The 18,231-nt window shown below is 42.2% G+C and overlaps 1 long non-coding RNA gene across 3 annotated transcripts in view; it reads left to right on the top strand.

Moving 5' to 3' along the window:
* The window catches only part of LOC109282320 (uncharacterized), an 80,843-nt gene that overhangs the window by 36,771 nt on the left and 25,841 nt on the right, over nt 1-18,231 (top strand). For 2 of the 3 annotated variants that reach the window (XR_009462499.1, XR_002089264.2), the window contains 4 exons: nt 5,120-5,254; nt 6,214-6,342; nt 9,657-9,904; nt 11,002-11,077. This is a non-coding gene — a long non-coding RNA (uncharacterized LOC109282320). The remainder of the gene's footprint in view (nt 1-5,119; nt 5,255-6,213; nt 6,343-9,656; nt 9,905-11,001; nt 11,078-18,231) is intronic. The other variant, XR_009462498.1, reaches the window with a different exon arrangement.

Here is an 18,231-nt window from a genome sequence, read left to right as displayed (position 1 = left end):
AGGCTTCCAAATTGCATTAAATTTGTAAATATATCAAAACTTTGTGCTGTACTGTTACCTATATATATAGTAGCATTTCATTGTAATTGTGGAAAAATGCGAATGTTGGGTTTCTTAATCAGATAATTTAGGGGTTTTATAAGACAATTTGTGATATGTAAACAGAGAAAACCAGGATCCCTGCTGGTGAGGCAAGTGGGAGGACCCAGGCAGAGAACCCTGCCCAGGGTCAACACCGGGGATGCACCACAGGTGATGGCCCCATCCTCCAGCTCCCCCTGACTGAGATCCGGGAGGAGCTGGGCACAGTCAGTTTTGCCCCAAGTGGCAGAATTTGCTCCACACCAAAGTGCACATTCAGGCCTGTGTGCTGAGGCACTAATCTTTAGCACAAATTTGTGCTGCTGCTGCTATTTGAGCTGCTGCAAGTGCATGTGCCTGTATGTGTGGACTTACATCCAGACGAGCACAAATGTGCGGTTCCCTGGAGACAAGAAGCAGCAGTACACCTTGTGCTGCTGCTGCTTGTCTCTGGGGTACACCCATTCCACGCACCCTCTGATGCACAGCAGGGTACCTCAGGTGGGGTAGGAGAGGATGGGGATAGCAACTGTACTGGCCTTAGCAGTCTTACCTGGGGTTCTGGGGGCCCTGGAACCTTCAGCCGTTGTGCCTCTGCAGCTTCGAGCCTAGGTCAGCAGCTGGATTGTAGCTCCAGCAGGCCAGGATCTGGTTTTGGGTGGCACATGGTGCCACTACATGAGCCACCCTGCTTTTTTTCTGCACAATTTTTTTTTACCCTGGGATCTCCCTGGATCAAACCCCTGCTGCTCCCCACTCTTCCCCCTCCCCCCCCCCCCCATGCTGCAAAGTAGTAGCATGGGGAACGCCTGAATGTGCAGTGTGTGGCGGTGCAGGCAGGTCTCTGGTACTACATACTGCACAGCCATACTCATTGGGACATGGCCAAAGTGGCCAGATTTTCAGTGGGTGAGTGTTCTCTGTTTCCTCTATTTTGTTCCTTCTTTGTGTATTTCAAGTTTAGTGCCCCCAGTGTTAGTACATTTAATCTCCAGGCACTCTTGAAAATTTAGCTTAAACATCATAATTTCAAAAGAAACTTTTGTGGTGTGAAACCCTATCTTTCAGGTCAACTGTCTCTTGAAACAGTTGTTATAAGATACTTCAGAAAACTAAATGAACATTGGTTTGTGAGAGGAAAAGACTCAAATTCAGATCTCTTGTTCAGTATCCTTATTTGAGGACTGATTAGGATGACTTCTGTATTCTGCTTAGTTTTGCCTTTCAGCTAAACCCAAAGAGAAATGCCCTGGGTGCCTCTTTTGCGCTACATATGCTGGTCAAATAGGTTTCACCATTTCTAACCATTACCTGCCCTCGTTTTCCTTTCAACAGCAATAAGTTGTGGGTTATGCTGTCCAGTAGTCACTGCCAGTGCCCTCTATGGCCGTGTCTAGACGAGCACAGCCATGCAGTATGTGACACTGCAGATCCATCTGTGGTGCCACACACTACACATTCAGGCATTCCCTGCACTGCTACCTTGCAATGTGGGTTTTTCTTTTGACCCCAGGTGATCAGGCATTCTCCAGGGAACTAAAAAAACAACTGTGCCTGTCTGGATGTGGCCTATGCAGTTTTCTGGGAAACAGGAGCTCACACTTAAGAAATCCTGCTTTAAATATTTCAGGTGTCTGGTATCAGTGGTATCTTTACTGAAGTGGAGAGTTAAAGTCAGAATATCTGTAATGTTCATAGTATTCTCAAAACTGCTATTTATTTATATAGTGAATATTTTGTACTTGCATAACAATTTTCACTTACCTAATCAAAATGTGCCGTGTACTTACCAACTAAGCAAGCTTCCCAAACACTCTCCATTGTACAGCAGATCAATATTGTGTACTCATCATGTAAATGAGGAAACTCAGAGGTGTTAGGTTGTTCTCTATCGCACAAAGACTCAGTGGCAGAGTTGGAGACTTTTTTTTGGCATCTCTTTCTTTCTCAAATTACAGAAAAAAAATAATACAGGCTTATATTATTTTCCCCATAGAGTTGTTACTGGAGTATCAAGTTAAGAGTTGATCCTCTGAGTGAAGCAAAAGTGTGAGATGAGGGTTCCCTTACCTGCATTCCTAATTCCTACAATGTTTGTAGAGGCAGAAATTTACTTTAATGCACAAAATAATGTGCTGGTTGTCCAGCCAACTGTGTCTCAGGATTAGGTATGAGGGACATTAGAAAAGTGAGGTTTTTCTCCTTGTCCATCCTCGGTCAGTCAGCTGAGGCTGCTCTGTAGAGTTAGGGATTCCATGTAAGTTCATAGGATCATATAATGATATTTAATTAGGGCTGGAAGGGAGCTCAAGAGGTCATCTAATCTAGGTCCCTGCTCAAAGTAGGATCATCCCTGACTAAACCATCCCAACCAAGTGTCTGTCTAACACTTTCCCACTGCTTCAGTGGGAGTTGGATCTTGCCTGTCAGAGGCTAACTCCTGTACACAGGCATATCTATGCATCAGTTACCTTCCACACAGAAGCCCTGAAATAGCAAAATGTGAGGGGAACAGAAACTGAATTATTAATACCAGCAAAATATATCAAATGACCCCCAGGCTCTTACTGTTTCCTTCTCCTAGATTAGGCACTCTCAGCCTTTTTAGTATGAGAGCATCCCTCCACAATTTTTGTTTCAATTTGGCAGGTCCCCAGTTGAGAATCACTGTTGTGGTTCTCAACTCAGCCTATGTCAGTGATTCTCAACCAGGGTGCAAGCAGCTGCCACTGCTATGGCCAAGTAAATGTGCCCATTGTGTCTCTTGCAGTTAGATTGTGAAGGGCTGTGGCATGAGTGCCTGCTCTGCCTGCATTTGGGTTATCTGAACAGCCTAAAGGAGGCAAAAGAGTCCACATTTGCTGTAACCCTTGTATACTTCCATATTTCTCATTGTTTTCCATCTCCACACAGTCCACTTCATTATAGTCCAATATACCATTCAGGATCCATTTCCTGTAATGACCTTTCTTGATTACCTTCAAATTCTATCCTTCCCTTTTACCATTGTATCAGTCTCCCCATTAAAAAATGCTGAAGTATTAAAAACAATATGTTTTTTTTAATTAGGAAACTTTCCTCACAATTTTGGAACTTTGGTTTTAAAGATTTTTTTCTCTGCAATTTTACATCATGAAATAGGGACCCTGTCAGGAAATATTATTAGCATGGCAACCTGCTCTGTGATGTTTTTACATGCTGACTAGAGAGAAAGAAGACTTAGGCACCTGTGTACAATTCAATTCCAACCTGTTCAAGTCCTGGAAATCTATTAATACATCTACTGTTGTAATAATTGTTATCTTACCCTTGACATTGTGTTGCAAAAAAAGCAGCAAGAAGGAGGACCCATTCACCCTTTTTGTTTAGCTGCTCTGCAGTGACTTGGGTAGGGTGGAATAGGATCACACTTATATGTATATTATATGTGCATAATATATGGTATAGAATCTGGTCCATAGTGAGGATTTTCATTTTATTTGAGTAAATAAGTGTCTAGTATTGTAAATAATTCTCAGTGTATTTATTTAGGAGGGAACGTGGGCATTCTTGATGAATTCAGCTCTGACTTTTCTAGTACCACTTCTGCTCATAAGACTTGCTAGCACAGATTACACAAAAAGTGTGTTTTAACTAACCAGCAGGGTCCACCTACTGTTGGTAACCCCTGAGGATTGAAATAATCTTAACTCCTAAGGAAATTTTGGTGTTAGGTAAGGTGATCAGAATTTGGTATTTTTCACTATCAGAAATTATAAAGCTTCCTCTCAGGAAGTGGGGGCATGTGAAGGGAGGGATATTTCTCTTGACATTTTTAAGTATTACCCTTATAATGTTGGAATATTGAGGTAACATAATTTTTTTTTTTTTTTTTTTTTTTTTTTTTACTTAAAAGTGGCAGCAATGTCTTATGACACTATTCGGTGCTGTTTTTTCACTCACATAAAGTGTTATGAAAGGTGATTCACACCTAGATTAGTGCACCCACAAGGGACTGGGTTGCACTTTAAGCCAGTAATGCTGACCAAGATCTGAAAGTTAATATATTAAAAAAAACATTTATTGTCTTTAATATCTGGTTCTGAACTTTTTATTATCCAAAAGAAAATCATATAATAGCAATACCAAATAGCAGAGTTTAGAGAAACTCTCATATTAAAGAATTCTCCAAAGAGCTTTTCAAAATTGAAGAGGTGTGGGCACAGATAAGATGCACAATGGTACCTTGAGAGATGTGACTATGGATTTTGGCTCTGCTAAGTACACGGGAGGACTCCTGAGTGAACATTTGGGTGTATGTATCCATCTCATCCTCTAATAGTTCTTTCCTTACTAGTTACAACAGAGAATAGAGATAGGTCTACATTTCTGGTGGGGGTGTGGCGATAGTTAGTACATGCTAGCAGGTCCTGCTTTCATTTCCTTTAATTTAATTTTGCATCCAGTTGGTGGTGATGCTTGCTCCAATATAAGCAGATACAATTCTAACTGAATTTTATAGATGGGTTGGTGTATACTTATAGCAAGGTAGAGTCAGATAGTCTAACTCTCTTCTATTCCTAACTAAAACTCCTTAATTGTATTTTCTATTGCAGAATATTAATAACATCCAAAAGAAAAAAGTAGCAAAGAATTTCAGAAAAGGCTGCCTTAATCCTGTCCCAGTCCTCGCTCCCTCTCTGGACAGCTCCCAACATAGCTGAACAGATCAAAAAATCTGAAACAAAATGCTTTCATCCAAACAGGCAGAACCCCAACAGGGGTTCATGGGAAACATTAAAACATTTCCTGACAGAGTTCTACCCATCTGAGTCACCAGCCCTGAAAGTCCAATGCAAACGATAAACCACCATTCATGGAATACACCCTCAGCTCTGTTAATTGCTAAGTGGTGGGAAGAATTAGATGAGTGTTGTGGAATCTCTTTCAAAGAAGACAGGCTACCCTCCACTTGGTTCAGCGCTTAAGAATGTGTTTTTCCAATACAAAATATTCTTGCCAGCAAAATTTTTATATCTCACATTTCCTTACTAATCAGGATTATTGAGAAAATAGCAGCAAGCCAACCTCAGAAGCTACTCAATAGCAGCCCTTTCAAACTGGATGCTAGTCAAGGCCTTGGCAAAGAGAAGGTACTGATGGACAGTCTCCACAAAGTTGGAGTGGAATGAAGGTAATTAATGCTTATACCAATATTGCTTGGAGCCAATTAACCATAAGGTCCTAATGGGCTCATTTTTGAAAGCCTGGAAGAGCTAGGTGGAGTCAACATAAATGTTCTTTTCAGAAGTATCCCAGAGACCTCTTATGTCCTGGGCTTCCTCCTGATCCTGATTCTGATCCTGTTCTGCTCTGTAAAGACCCACAAGGATCATTCTTGTATACTGCTCAGCTCCTTAGTTCATTGTTATCCCATGTGGAGACGGATATCACTTGGATGTCCCCATACTGGGCAAGGTAAGTGTCTTGATGAAAAGTGATTGGCTCACGTTCAAACTAAATAGAAAGAAGCAATGTTGGTAGGAAGAGGAAATGGTAAGTTGAGGAGTAGGCACTAAGGGATAGATTTAAGAACCTAAGTGTGATTGTATTCTACCCTGCTTGAATCCCTGCAAAAGAGTTCATACAAATTGTTGTGTGTCCTCCTTCTCCTTACTGTTTTTCTATGACTCAGTCTTAAGGGTTAGATGACAGTGGGCACATCTACATGTGCATTAATGTGCCTTTTCTAATGTGAATTAAATGTAGTACCTCCAATATGAGGTACTAAATTAATGTGCATTAGGCTGTGCTAATGTGCAGTAGCACATTTGCACACATTTTTAGGGATGCTTAATGTGCAGTAGATTAATTTATTGTACATTAGCGTAATCTCATGTTTTTTTACACAACACTTTAATGCACAGTAAAATAGTCTACTACGTATTAAAGTGCATGTGTAGACATGCCCCATGTGTTACAAAGGTAGATGCATTAATGGATTTCAGGGACTTGTACAAGGTGGAATAAAATTGCACTTAAACACCTAAGTCTATCTGAACATCCACTTCATGGAACAGAATCTGGCCCTAACCCCTTTTCTAGGGTCCAAGATCCTGGAGTCACACAATTTAATCAGAATCTGTTTTCTAGGCCTGAAGATAGCAAAGAAAAGCGTGAGACTGACCTGAATCTGACCAAAGTAAAGGTTTCTGCCTGAGTTTGCAGAACCTGAAAACAGCCATTTGAAGAAGGATGAAGTGAACCATGCATTGCACCAAGGTAAGGATTTCAAGGCCTATTTCTTCATCACTCCTGACAGCACCACCACAGCAAAGGGCTCTGTTTGTGACATGACCAGAAGTGTTTAAGTTGGCCTTGTTCATCTGCCATTGCATATATGCTCTAGTTACTAGAGTAAGCACTGCTGTCCTACTCTGATTCAGTGAAGAGGGGAAGCTTGCCTCCTGGTAGGGAAAGATGTCTTCATCCAGCTATGCCTGTGTCTCAGGAATGATTGAAGGTGGAAATCTTTGCTCTTCCAAATGGCAGTGTGGCTGTCGTATGGAGGGAGGGCTGTGATGGGAGGGCCAGCAAGTGGCTACAGAATCAAAACAGTGTCTGAGGCCCCAGACTGTCTTAATCATAAGCATTTAGAATGTGGTACTAAAAGGGATTTACCAGATGATTGAGTCCAAACCCCTGCTATCATAGACAGTGTCTTTGTATAATCACTGTAATAAACTCCACCTTAAAATAAATTCATGGTTTGTTCCTACTGCTTCAATTGGAAGGTTGTTTCAAAACCTCACTCTTCTTCTGGTTGAGAGCCTTCTTCTAATTTCTAGTCTAAATTTATTCATAGTGAGTCTAAAGCCATTTTTTCTTGCTCCAGCACTGTCCTTTATGTAGCTCTTCTCCCTACAGTATTTATCCCTCTGGTTTATTTACAGAAATCAATTGAATCTCCTCTCAGCCTCTGTTTTCCTTGCTGAAGCCATCCAAGCTCTTTTCAGTTTCATCACATAAAAGAGGCTCTCCATCCTGCCAGTCCTTTTTCCATCCAGAGTTTCTTCATTATAATTCATGATGCATTACAGGAATGGTAGTTCTCCAGCAACCCCAGAACATAAGATAGAATAGAGGCTGGAACTACAGTTCCAATAAATCATTGCACCACAGGGAATACAGCCCAGAGTTGCTTTGAGTTTTTTGCCCCAGTCTGATTCAAAATTGGAAGAGGTCACCTCAAAAATATTCCACTTGGGGTTGTTTCAATCCAAAAAAGGAAATATTTCATTTTGATTTTTCCTCCAAAAAATTGTAAATGGTTGGAAAATCAGTCTGCTCAGAAAATGTTAGTTTCTAGAAACTATGGTTTCCATTGGAGATTCACTCTGCTGAGAATTTTTTAACATGCTGTAGTTGGGAGACTTAAGCATCATGGTTTTGGATATCACAGTGATCTTGGTAACACTGAAAAAGATAGAGGGGTAAGTTAATACAGTGCTAGGGTAATATAGACATTGTCTTCCAGAATTTCTTGGAATTTACATTGTCTTCCAGATGGGCAAGTTCAGGGTATTTTCTTATATGTACCTGCATGTTTCCAAGTCTTTATTGCCTATTTTGATGATAGACCTGTGCTCCGTTTCACACTAGTTATAGAGTAGTAGTATTCCTGTGACTTTGAGTTGTTCCTGATTTACCTTACTGTAAGGGAGAGAAGATACTACCCACCCCTACCCATCTACCTATTCCTAAGTCATTTATTTTCTTTAAGGACCACATTGCAGGTCAGTCAGTCTTATCCAATGATTTGGGCAAAGTGTCAATATCATAAGAAAACTGAAGTGTTCTCATCTGATTCTGGGATGCTAGGTGATAAATACAAAGATTTGAGAGAGAGAGAGAGAGAGCCATTATCTGAAGGAAGTTGTAATCTATTATATGTCAGGTTTATCTATTGGCTCAAAAATAAGTTAGGATACTAAAAGAAGTGTTGAATATATTGAATGTGATAACGCAAATGAAACAGAAGTTACAAGTTGAAAGATTATTTTGGTTCTAGAGATATTGTTTATTCTAATGATGTCCTCCATTTAAAATATAGACGAGTATGTCAGAACTGGCCTAAGCTGGAATGAGCTTTTTAACTGCAGGCATTATAATAAAGGCTGGGGGAAAATAGCTTTATAATTTTACTGCCATTCCCATTTAATAGAAGCCTTAATCGGAGAATTCCTACTTTGTTTTTGATGGAAATAAATTAAAATTATCTAAAAGAATGTGTGGTTTTGTCTGTTTAAATCATTATCTATAGGTATTTACTAGAATTTCTTGTTTTGCTCAATTCATATGGTTTGAAAGTACATTGAGGGACGGGGATAGAGAGAAGTTTTGTTTTGTCCAAACCAAAAAGATTCTAGGCATTTCTTCAAATTATTGAAAGATTGAAAAAGATCAGCAGAGATTCTGGGGGATGAATCATTTTCCTGTATCATACAATGAAATACTGGATGGTAATATTACTGACTAAAGCGCTAATGTTATTACTTAAATATATTAGTATAGCTAATTATAACTAAACAATAATTTAGTTTCTCTGAATTAAAAAGCATAAGCAAGAGTTTTGATTGGCATGCAAGACAGGCAGAGGAAACCCTAGTAAATGCTAGAGTGCAAAGGTAAATACATGAGGTATCTAGGTAACTGCTGGGGTTTTTTGGTGGTATCCTAACTGTATAGCTGGTAGAGATGCTAGACAAACTTTCACACACACAGTGCCTTTCCTCGTGTCTAGTAAAGATGCAGAGACAGATTAAGCTAAACAACACAGAGAACAATGGCTTACATCCAGCTTGGGTTTTTTGTAAATAAAATAATACAGCATATTTGTGGATCCGTGGATCTGTGTCCATGCCTCCTCTCTGCCACATCCTGGAGTATTACCAGAAAATGTGCTCCATCCATTTGATCCCACCAGATTCCAGAAATGAAACAACATAGCCTGAGTGCGTGCCAGTAAGAGCATCTTGAGGCATGGGCAGTTCTGAGACAGCTACCTTGCCTCATTTCTGGACATCAGTGTTAGTGGCATAACAATCAGAGTTGGCACCCAGGGAAAACCCTGAGGGGTGGGAGGGGAGCGGGTGAGGGGGGAGAACAGGTTCTGCGAGCGGGGCTGCAGGGAGGCAGCAGACTTACCCATGCCAGAAACTCCTAAGTAGTCTCTGGCTGAGCTGCTGCTGCGGTTGCTGCTCCTGCTGCCCTGCACGCTGTCTGCCCTGGCTGTTTTTCTTAAAGCAGTAGCAGCAGTAGGGGAGACTGGAGTCCCTGACATGAGTAAGCTGTCACGGTGCAGGCTCTTGAGGGGTGAGGGGCAATTCCAGTGTGCATCCTAACTTGGCGTCTGGGGTGGATGCCCAACCTGCCCAACCCTAGTTACACAACTGGTCTGTGTGCCTGAGCAGGAGTGAGCAGGCAAGGCACACGTCATGGAGGCATCTGTGGGCTGTGCAGTCATACAAATAGATACCACAGGATCCTTCTGAGAAAAGGGCTATCTGTGGGGGATCCTTTTTTTCTTCACACAGATCTACTGACTCTTGTGGCTTATGGCCCTCCCTGGGACGGAGGAAGAAGTAATGTCAGTCTTCAATAGTTTGCGCTGCTCTGCTGCTCAGGTCAGTAGAATGGGATTCTTACGAGGAAACACAACATAGAAGAAATACATCATCAGAACCTCCCTCATTGGCTGATCAGGACTCCTGTGATCAAAAAACGTGTACATACAAGCCTTAGATGCTTGACTAACCATTCTGTGAGAGTTCCATCCTTCCAGGTATCCTTGAATTATCACTTAACTGAAAGACCAATGAATGTAGTCACGGGTTATCATTCCCATCTTTAGTTCAGCCTGTTTGAAGTCTTTCTTGTACATGAAATCCAGCTGAAAATCTGAATAAGACTCAATTGTGGTGTAATGGTTGCCAATTCAATTGTTTCATTAAGTACATTGGTTTGGTCCATTAGGTCCAATTAGGTTTTGATCTATTAGTATTTATTGGTTCATTACATCTAATGTCCAGAGGCAATGGGCCCAGTGCTGTTGCATGCTGTGTTTTAATAGCAACACATTTTTTTGTGTCTTTATTAGAAAGGTCATGCTTAAGCCTACCCAAGATTTTCTGTCCTATCCTAATAGAGCTAGAAGGAGCTTCCTGAGCCATCAAGCCTATTTCTGTTTGATTCCACCCCCAACACATTCATACTGTCACTGTGAACTAAAGATGGGTCTTTTTTTCAATAGCTGGCCTGTGCATTCTGTAGGGTGACCAACCACAAGTCTCACCTATTTCAAATCAATTTTCTGTACAATAACACATCATCTTCTTTAACCAACTAGGGGAAAGGAAACGGAATGTATGCATTTTAGATTTTTTTATAGTGTCTGAAATCCCAAATGATTCTGCTGTGATGGGTCACCTCCTATCACATCCACATCATGTCCTTCATAAAACACCTCCAGGTTCTAAAGGTTTCCATCACCTTTAGAACCTGGAGCCACGAGAATCCACACATTAATTCATCTGATTTCAGTTTGAAAATGATTATTTCAATTTGTGGTACAGCAAAAAAACCAGTGGAGTTGATTTGGGACTTTCCACTTAATTTGGGGCTGGTTCAGGTACTAACCTCTTAGTTTTGGTTCATTTCTACAAATGACACATCTTGATGTAAAAGGATTTCTATCGCGAGGGTTGAATTTTAAACACCACTAGACAACAGAACCAAGGCTGGTTTCTCTTGTGGCTTCAAACTCTCTTGTAACACAACTCAGTGATGCTGAAAATTCTGCAGTTCTTATTATTAAAACTCACAATGCTCGCTCTCTTTATTATCTTTTATTGATTAAATTATTTTTCTCTTGCTGTCTAGATACCTTGGATCTCCCTGTGCCTAGAATGACAGACGTACATCTCCAAATACTAACAGACAGTTTCGTCAGCCTCAGGTAAGTACAATGTCCAGTCTTTATCAAAAATAGGAAAAATAAATAATGATAACCAATAAAATGAGTACAAGCCCTTCTGGGCTGTGGTTGTTCAATCCAACCCTCTCTTAGGGATGTACAAATCATGCACAGGGTGTTCTTTGCCAATTAACCCGACTAACTGGGTCGGAGGTTCCGTCTCTAGAACCTGTAGTTCTCTATAGTCATCAGCTCAGCTTGCCCTTTAACCATGGAAACTAAAAAGGAAAAGTTTGTACTTGTTTCTGAAGGGGCTCAGCTGACTCCTCCCGACTAGCCTTCCCTCTCTTTGAAGTTGTCCCAGCTCTGGCACCACATTCCCAGAGATGCTTCTTCAGCCGGTGTCTCTCGGCTTAGAATAATTCTTCCAAGCCCCGCAGCCAGCTGGCTGTGGGGTCACCACTGTCGCAGCCATCCCACCCATCTTCCCGGGTTACATCCCGTGTGGTGTCACTCCTCTTTTCTTCATCCGGGTCCTTCGCCATCTCTTCCTCTTTTAGGGGCCACTCTAACTTCACAGAGCAGTAACTCCAGAAACACAACTCTCTTTTCCTTTGCCGTCTCTTGCCAGCTCCTGGGCAGTATCAGCACTCTCTTCTTCTCCTCCTTACACATCCTTCCCCTTAAGATGCCACTAGACACCATTTTTTCTGGCCCTAGGATTAGGGATGTGCATGGCTGTTGGTGTCCATTGGCGTTCAAATACATTTCTTCAGAATGACATCTAGATAGAAAGTCTGCTACCACGTCGGTCTGGCCAGGCCTATATTTGATACAAAAATGAAAAGGTTACAAGGCTTAGGCCCACCAGATCATGCAAGCATTATCAGTCTTTGTGTTTTGTAACCATTTTAGAGGAACATGTTCGGTGATTAACATAAACTCCTGGCTGAGAAGGTAATAATGGAAATATTCCACCCCCAATTTGATAGCTAAACATTCTCTTCCTTTCATTGCATACCTTTACTCTTGGGAGTTTAGCTTGCAGCTGGCATATGCTATGGGCCGGTCCACTCCTTCAGTTTCCCGTGATAATACTGCTTGATTTGATGTATTGGTCTATAGGACAAAAGGTCATTTGAAATCCAAAGTCTGAAGCACTACATCCCTGCACAGTGCTTTTTACATTTGGTTGAAAACTTTGAGATGGGTCTCATCCCATTTTATTGGACCTGAAGCTTTCCCTTTTGATGTGTCAGTTAGAGGTGATGTTACCTCAGCAAAATGTGGGATGAAATGCCGATAATACCCAGCTAATCCTAGGGAGGTCCTCAGCTGTTTTCAGGTTTGAGGGGGAGAATAGTATCTTACTGCCTCTATCTTATCTGCCAGGGATCAGATTCTGCCTTCACCAACCAAAAATCCCAGATACTTGTTTTCTGTGTTTCCCAAAGTGCACTTCCTGGGATTGGCAGTTAGGACATCTAGCTGAAGTTCCTGAAGGACCAATCGGAGGGATTGCAGATGTTGCTCCCACCCCTCTGTGTGTATAATAATGTCATCTATGTAGGCTGCCACATATCCTTGAAATGGTGCTAGGACCCAATCAATGAGCCTTTGAAATGTAGCTGCTGCATTATGCAAACCAAACAGCATATGTTTAAATTTGTAAAGTTCTCAAGGTGTGCCAAAAGCTGTTTTCGGTTCATCCTCCTTGCAAACTGGCACTTGCCAATATCCCTTGGTCAAGTCTAAGGTGGAAATGAACTTAGCCTGCCCGACCCTCTCTAACAATTCATTAATCTGGGGCATTGGAAAAGTGTAAAATCTGGAAATTACATTTAGTTTGTGAAAATCTACACGTAGCCAGAGTGAGCCATCATGTTTAGGCACGGCTACTAAGAGACTCCTCCAAGGGCTTCATGATCCTGTGCCAACATTTTGTCTATCTCCGTTCATATAAGATCATAATAATGATACTGGATTCTCTGCCATTTCTCTTGTACCACCTTGTTCTCAGGAGTGATAATTCAGTGTTTTATCCCTTTTGTACATCTGGGAACTTCACTGAATACATCCCTAAACTCTCTTACTAGTTGTGATAATTGTACCCTCTCTTCCTCAATCAACTGCACTCCTAGGCAGGCCTCCTTTGTTACATCATGTCCTTCTTTAGTATTGGTATTTATCCTTTGTTGTATGGGAGTGGATAATAGGCCCTCTCTTACCCTCCATAACTTCAACAGGTTGATATGGAAAATTTGTTTCTCTTTCTTGTATTCTGGCTGGAACATTTCATAATTCACTGGGCCAACTTGTCTTATAATCTCAAAGGGTCCTTGCCAATTAGTGAGGAATTTACTGGCAATGCTGAGAAGGATGCTTAGAAGGAGTACTAAAAATTTCTGTCCCACCTGGAATTCTCTCTGCTGTGCACCCTGGTTATATGATTCCTTTTGTTTCAAGTAAGCTTGAAGGAGATGGTCCTGAGTGACCTCCCCAGTTTTTTGTAACCATTCTCTCAGCACCCTTACATACGCCGGCAGTTGAGGGCCTGTAGGTTCATCTCTCCCATACGGCGTCACTCCTTTTTTCTTCATCCGGGTCCTTCACCATCTCTTCCTCTTTTCGGGGCCACTCTAACTTCACGGAGCAGTAACTATGGAAAAGCAACTCCCAGGGAGCTCTCTTTTCCTTCACCATCTCTTTCCTGCTCCCATGTAGCATTGGCACAGTCTTCTTCTCCTCCTTACACATACATAACAGCTCTTTTGAGCTTCCATCCTTTGATGCACAAATTTCAACACAGAGCCTTCCCACCAATCTTAATTGCTTAGGGCAAAAGGCATGCTATAGTGTCTAACTCTTCTAGCATCAATCCACTTCTAACCAGAATAAAAAGTATGTTTAAAATACATGCTTTTGTTAACATCTCTTTTATTCATGAAAATGTCAGTCCTTTCAGAGTTTCCTGCAGATCTTACAGACTTTGGTGTCAAAGCCGCATAGGCTGATATTTTTAAGTCAGAGGTTTCAGTTCTTAAAATAACATACTGTAATGTGAGAAAGTAATTGAAGCCTTTTCTAGATCTTAGTAAAGGAAATTAGCTAGAATAAGCTGACAGATGATAATTGAAATACAGCACGTAATAATAAAAGCACAATTTGAAATTGGGATATAGAGTTGAATTGTTTAATTCACTGAACTGAATGCAAACATTTGGCTATAACTGTGAAGACTTCTACTGGCAGTTACATCAATCCCTCCCTTAAGAATAATTCTTTTTCCAGTGTTCTCTTTCTGCTCACAAGTGATGTCTTATGTTAAACTGAGCTCATTTTCCTGTGCAGAGTCCAGAGCTAGCAAATATGGAAACTAGATAAAGCTAGTGCACTTACATGATGGTAGAACTGATAACACCATCAGTTATTAAGGTTGCCTTCAACTTGCTTGGAAGAATGGAAAGGGGCCAACATAGTGTCCCCTTTAAAAAGAAGGCAAAATGGAGGACCCATGGAAGTACAGGCCAGTTAGCCTCACCTCAATAACTGGGAGGTTACTGAAGTGTATCCTCAGAAAATACATTTGCAGTCATCTGGAAGAGGCAAGACTGATCACAAACACTGGTATGGATTTATTAATAATACATTGTGTCAAACAAACTTGATCTCCTTCAATGTAACTACTTGGGTAGATGAAGGGAATGGACTTCAGCAAGGCTTTTGTCAAAGTCCTGCATGACCTTGTCATAAACAAATTGGAGAACTGTGTGGATAGACACCACAAGGTGGATGGACAACTGGCTCAGTAGTCCCAAGAAAAGGGAATTGTAAGTGGATCCATGTCAGAATGGCAAGAAGTTTCACGTGGAGCCCCACAAGTATCTGTCCTGGTGTGGGCTGGTGCTGTTCAATGTGTTCATTAATTATTTGGAGTCTGGAACAGAAAGCTTCTTGAGCAAGCTTGCAGACAACATGAAACTGGGAAAGATTGTGAACATGCTAGAGGACAGGAGTGCAACTGAGTAGGACTTTGACAGGTTGTGAAGTTCAGCTGGAACTAACAGGATGAAATATAATACTGACAAATTGAAGGTGCTATAGCTCGGGAAGGAGAATAAAAAATATAAATAGAAAGTGGGTGACACCTGTCTGAATGGCAGCACTACAGAAAAGGATCTGAAAGTCTTGGTAGATCACAGACTCAGTATGAGTCTGCATGTGGTACAGTGGCACAGAAGGTAAATGCAGTTTTGGGATCCATCAGTAGAAGCATTAGATGCTAGTCACAAGAGGTGATAGTGCCGCCTCCTTATCCAACACTAGTTAGGCCTCATCAAGGGTATTGTGTGCATTTTTGGGCTCCACATTTTAAGAAGGATGTGGAGAACTTAGAAAGGGTCCAGAGGTGGGCAACACAAAAAATGAAGGCATGGAAGGTAAAGCAGACAAAAAGGTTGAAAATAATAGTTAAGTTCAGCTTGCAGAAAAAGTGCTTAGGAGAGAACATGATATCAGTCTTCAAATACCTGAAGGTCTGCCATAAAGAAGAGGGAAAACACCTTTTCTCTCTTGCTGCAGAGAGTAGGACATGGACCAGTGGCTTCACTTGCAGCAAAGTAGGTTCAGAATGGATATTAAGAAAAAACTTCTTTACTGTTAAAACAGTGAGGCAGTGGAATAGACTGCTTAGGGGAATTGTGGATTCTCAATCATTGGAAGTGTTCAAACAGAGGTTGGACAGTCACTGGTCAGGGATGCAGAACCAATGGGTATTGGCTGGATCCAAGGCTATTTTGACTAGGATATGCAAGTGCTTTGGCTGGGATTTAAACCCAGAGGTTTCTAGCTAGACATATTTGCACTTCTACTCAGGGTCAGACCAGTCACCATATTTGGGGTCAGGAGGAATTGTATCCCATGGTCTGGACTAAGGTTGATTTTTTGGGGGAGGGGGGTGGAGGGGTGAGGGAGAAGGGTTGCCTTCCTCTGTAGTGGGAGGTGTTGCCTCTTCCTTAGATCTCAGGAGCATATTTTAACAACCTTTGCTGCAGCAGGAGATTGGCCACCCATGGTCCCCCTGCTTTTTCTGTGATAGACTAGGGTCTCATGCCTTCTTAGTATGTCAGGATTGATTGTGTAGTTTTGCTAATTGGTTAGACCATTGGTGGGCAAAATATAGCCCACTGACAGGATTTGGTCCACGGAGCAATTTTGCCATGCCTATGGCAGGTCTTCTGGCTCTTCCCGGCCCAGGCATGAGGAAAGCCCAGGCCACGGCATGTGCCTGGGCATGCAGTGGGGCTGGGGCAGTACAGCTGCTGGATTCCATTTGCCAGTAGCCCCAGTGGCAGTGGGAGATCTTTTCAGCTGCTACTGCTGTCAGACCCATCCCCACTGCCCAAGCACCCTGGTTTGTCCACCTCACACCCGCTACTGAGGGCAGGACTCACATGGGCAGGGCACGTGGCCCAGTAGCTGGGATGGGGCTGCGGGCTGGTGGGCAGCAGTGTTTAGGAGTGGGACAGATGGGAGGAGCCAGGGAGACCACAGGTTCTTGCGGCAGTAACAGTGTAGGGCCAAGGCTAGGGCTGGGGTAGAGCTGCGATGTGCTTAGCTTATGTCCCTGGCCACAGAATTGGGACTCTGCCTCAGCCCTGCATTGTCACTGCCCCAAGATCCTAGGGTCTCCATGGAGATCAACCAGGAGCCACATTGGTAGGATGCTCCACCGGGGAGACACAGTCAGAGCACCCTGCTTGCTTGGGTGCTTGCCAGTCACCATGAAGACCCTGGGAACTTCGAGTGCTGACAGTGCAGGGCCAGGCTGGGGCAGATCTGCAATCTGTTCCTTGCATATCCCTGCCTGTGAAACCCATGCCTGTCACAGGGGTGTGCGGGCAGCAGATCACAGCTCTGCCCTGGCCTTGCACTGTCACCTTGCCATGACCCCACACCATAATCCTGGCATTGCCCAGCCATCTCAGTCCTGAGCACCACTCCCAGCCCACCCTCAGTCCCATCCCAGGTAGGGAATTTTCATGAATTGTTGCACAGCAGGGTGGGGTGCTGACCCAGACAATGATACTTCAACAAAACTCCCTATGTGGCCTGAGAGACCAAATAATTGCTCACCATTGGGTTAGACAATGTATTTGTTTACAATGGTTTGGATAGGGATGATCCTGCCTGAGGCAGGGAGTTGGACTGGATGATCTCTGGAGGTCCCTTTAGGCCCTCTTTATGATTCTATGATTGTATGACCATGTGTGGCTGATAGCTTCGCTGCCTCAAGTTGAATTATTTTGGAACATCTCAGCATCTCAGCCAATATTGTTTGGCCATTTCCAAGAATGAAGCTAGGTTTTACCCATTAAAAAAATATATCCTGAGACTTTTTTAATGATCTACAGCCATGTTTGGCAATGCTTTGTGGTGACAGGTTAGAATGGCCAATCTGTGGTCCAAGACAGGCTGGCACTAGGACCATTCTTGCTACCAGTGCTGTTAAACCAACCAGTGCTTCTCCTCAGTTTATTAAACCAACAAGATTTTGGAAAAAAATATTTAATTGCAAGCTTTTGGGCACAAGCACCCTTCATCAGGCATCAGAGAAAAGATTGTAAAAGCTCTCCTGGGTAGAAATGAAAGACATTCAAATTGGACATGAAAATTAGTGATTATGTCTCACTTTAATCTGTTCATGTCTTAGCTCCACAGTGCCCCCTCACCTCACAGAAATGTAAAGAAAAGAAGTACATGAATATTTGGGAAGCACTTGTCTACTGTATTCAGGAGCAGCATAGAAAAGCCTATGTGGGAATAAATCATTCCATTGTCATTGCAGGGCTTAAATAGTGCATTGAGATGAGACAGGAGGGCACGCACTGAGCAATGGGGGGAAAAATATTGTACCAAGCACCCTTTATTCAATATACTGAAAGCGCCAGAAATCCTGTGGGGAAAAAATGGTATGCATTTGAGACTATCATAATGCAAATGCACAAGTCCGCTGAACTATGACTGCGCAGACAATCATAATTCTGTCATTTCTTAACTTTTGAGTACTTGACATTACAACCTCATTGATATTCTTTACCATAGTTTTTTCTCTCAAGTAATATAGGCACATGCTGCCAGAAGTATTGAGCATACAAAAGATGCCTAGTTAATAAATGCAGAGTAGGGGTAGGGTG

This window comes from Alligator mississippiensis, chromosome 5 (genome assembly GCF_030867095.1).
Source record: "Alligator mississippiensis isolate rAllMis1 chromosome 5, rAllMis1, whole genome shotgun sequence".
NCBI classification, from domain to species: Eukaryota; Metazoa; Chordata; order Crocodylia; family Alligatoridae; genus Alligator; species Alligator mississippiensis.
The sequence above is the reverse complement of the archived record's forward strand: the minus strand, read 5'-3'. Positions and strand labels throughout refer to the sequence as shown.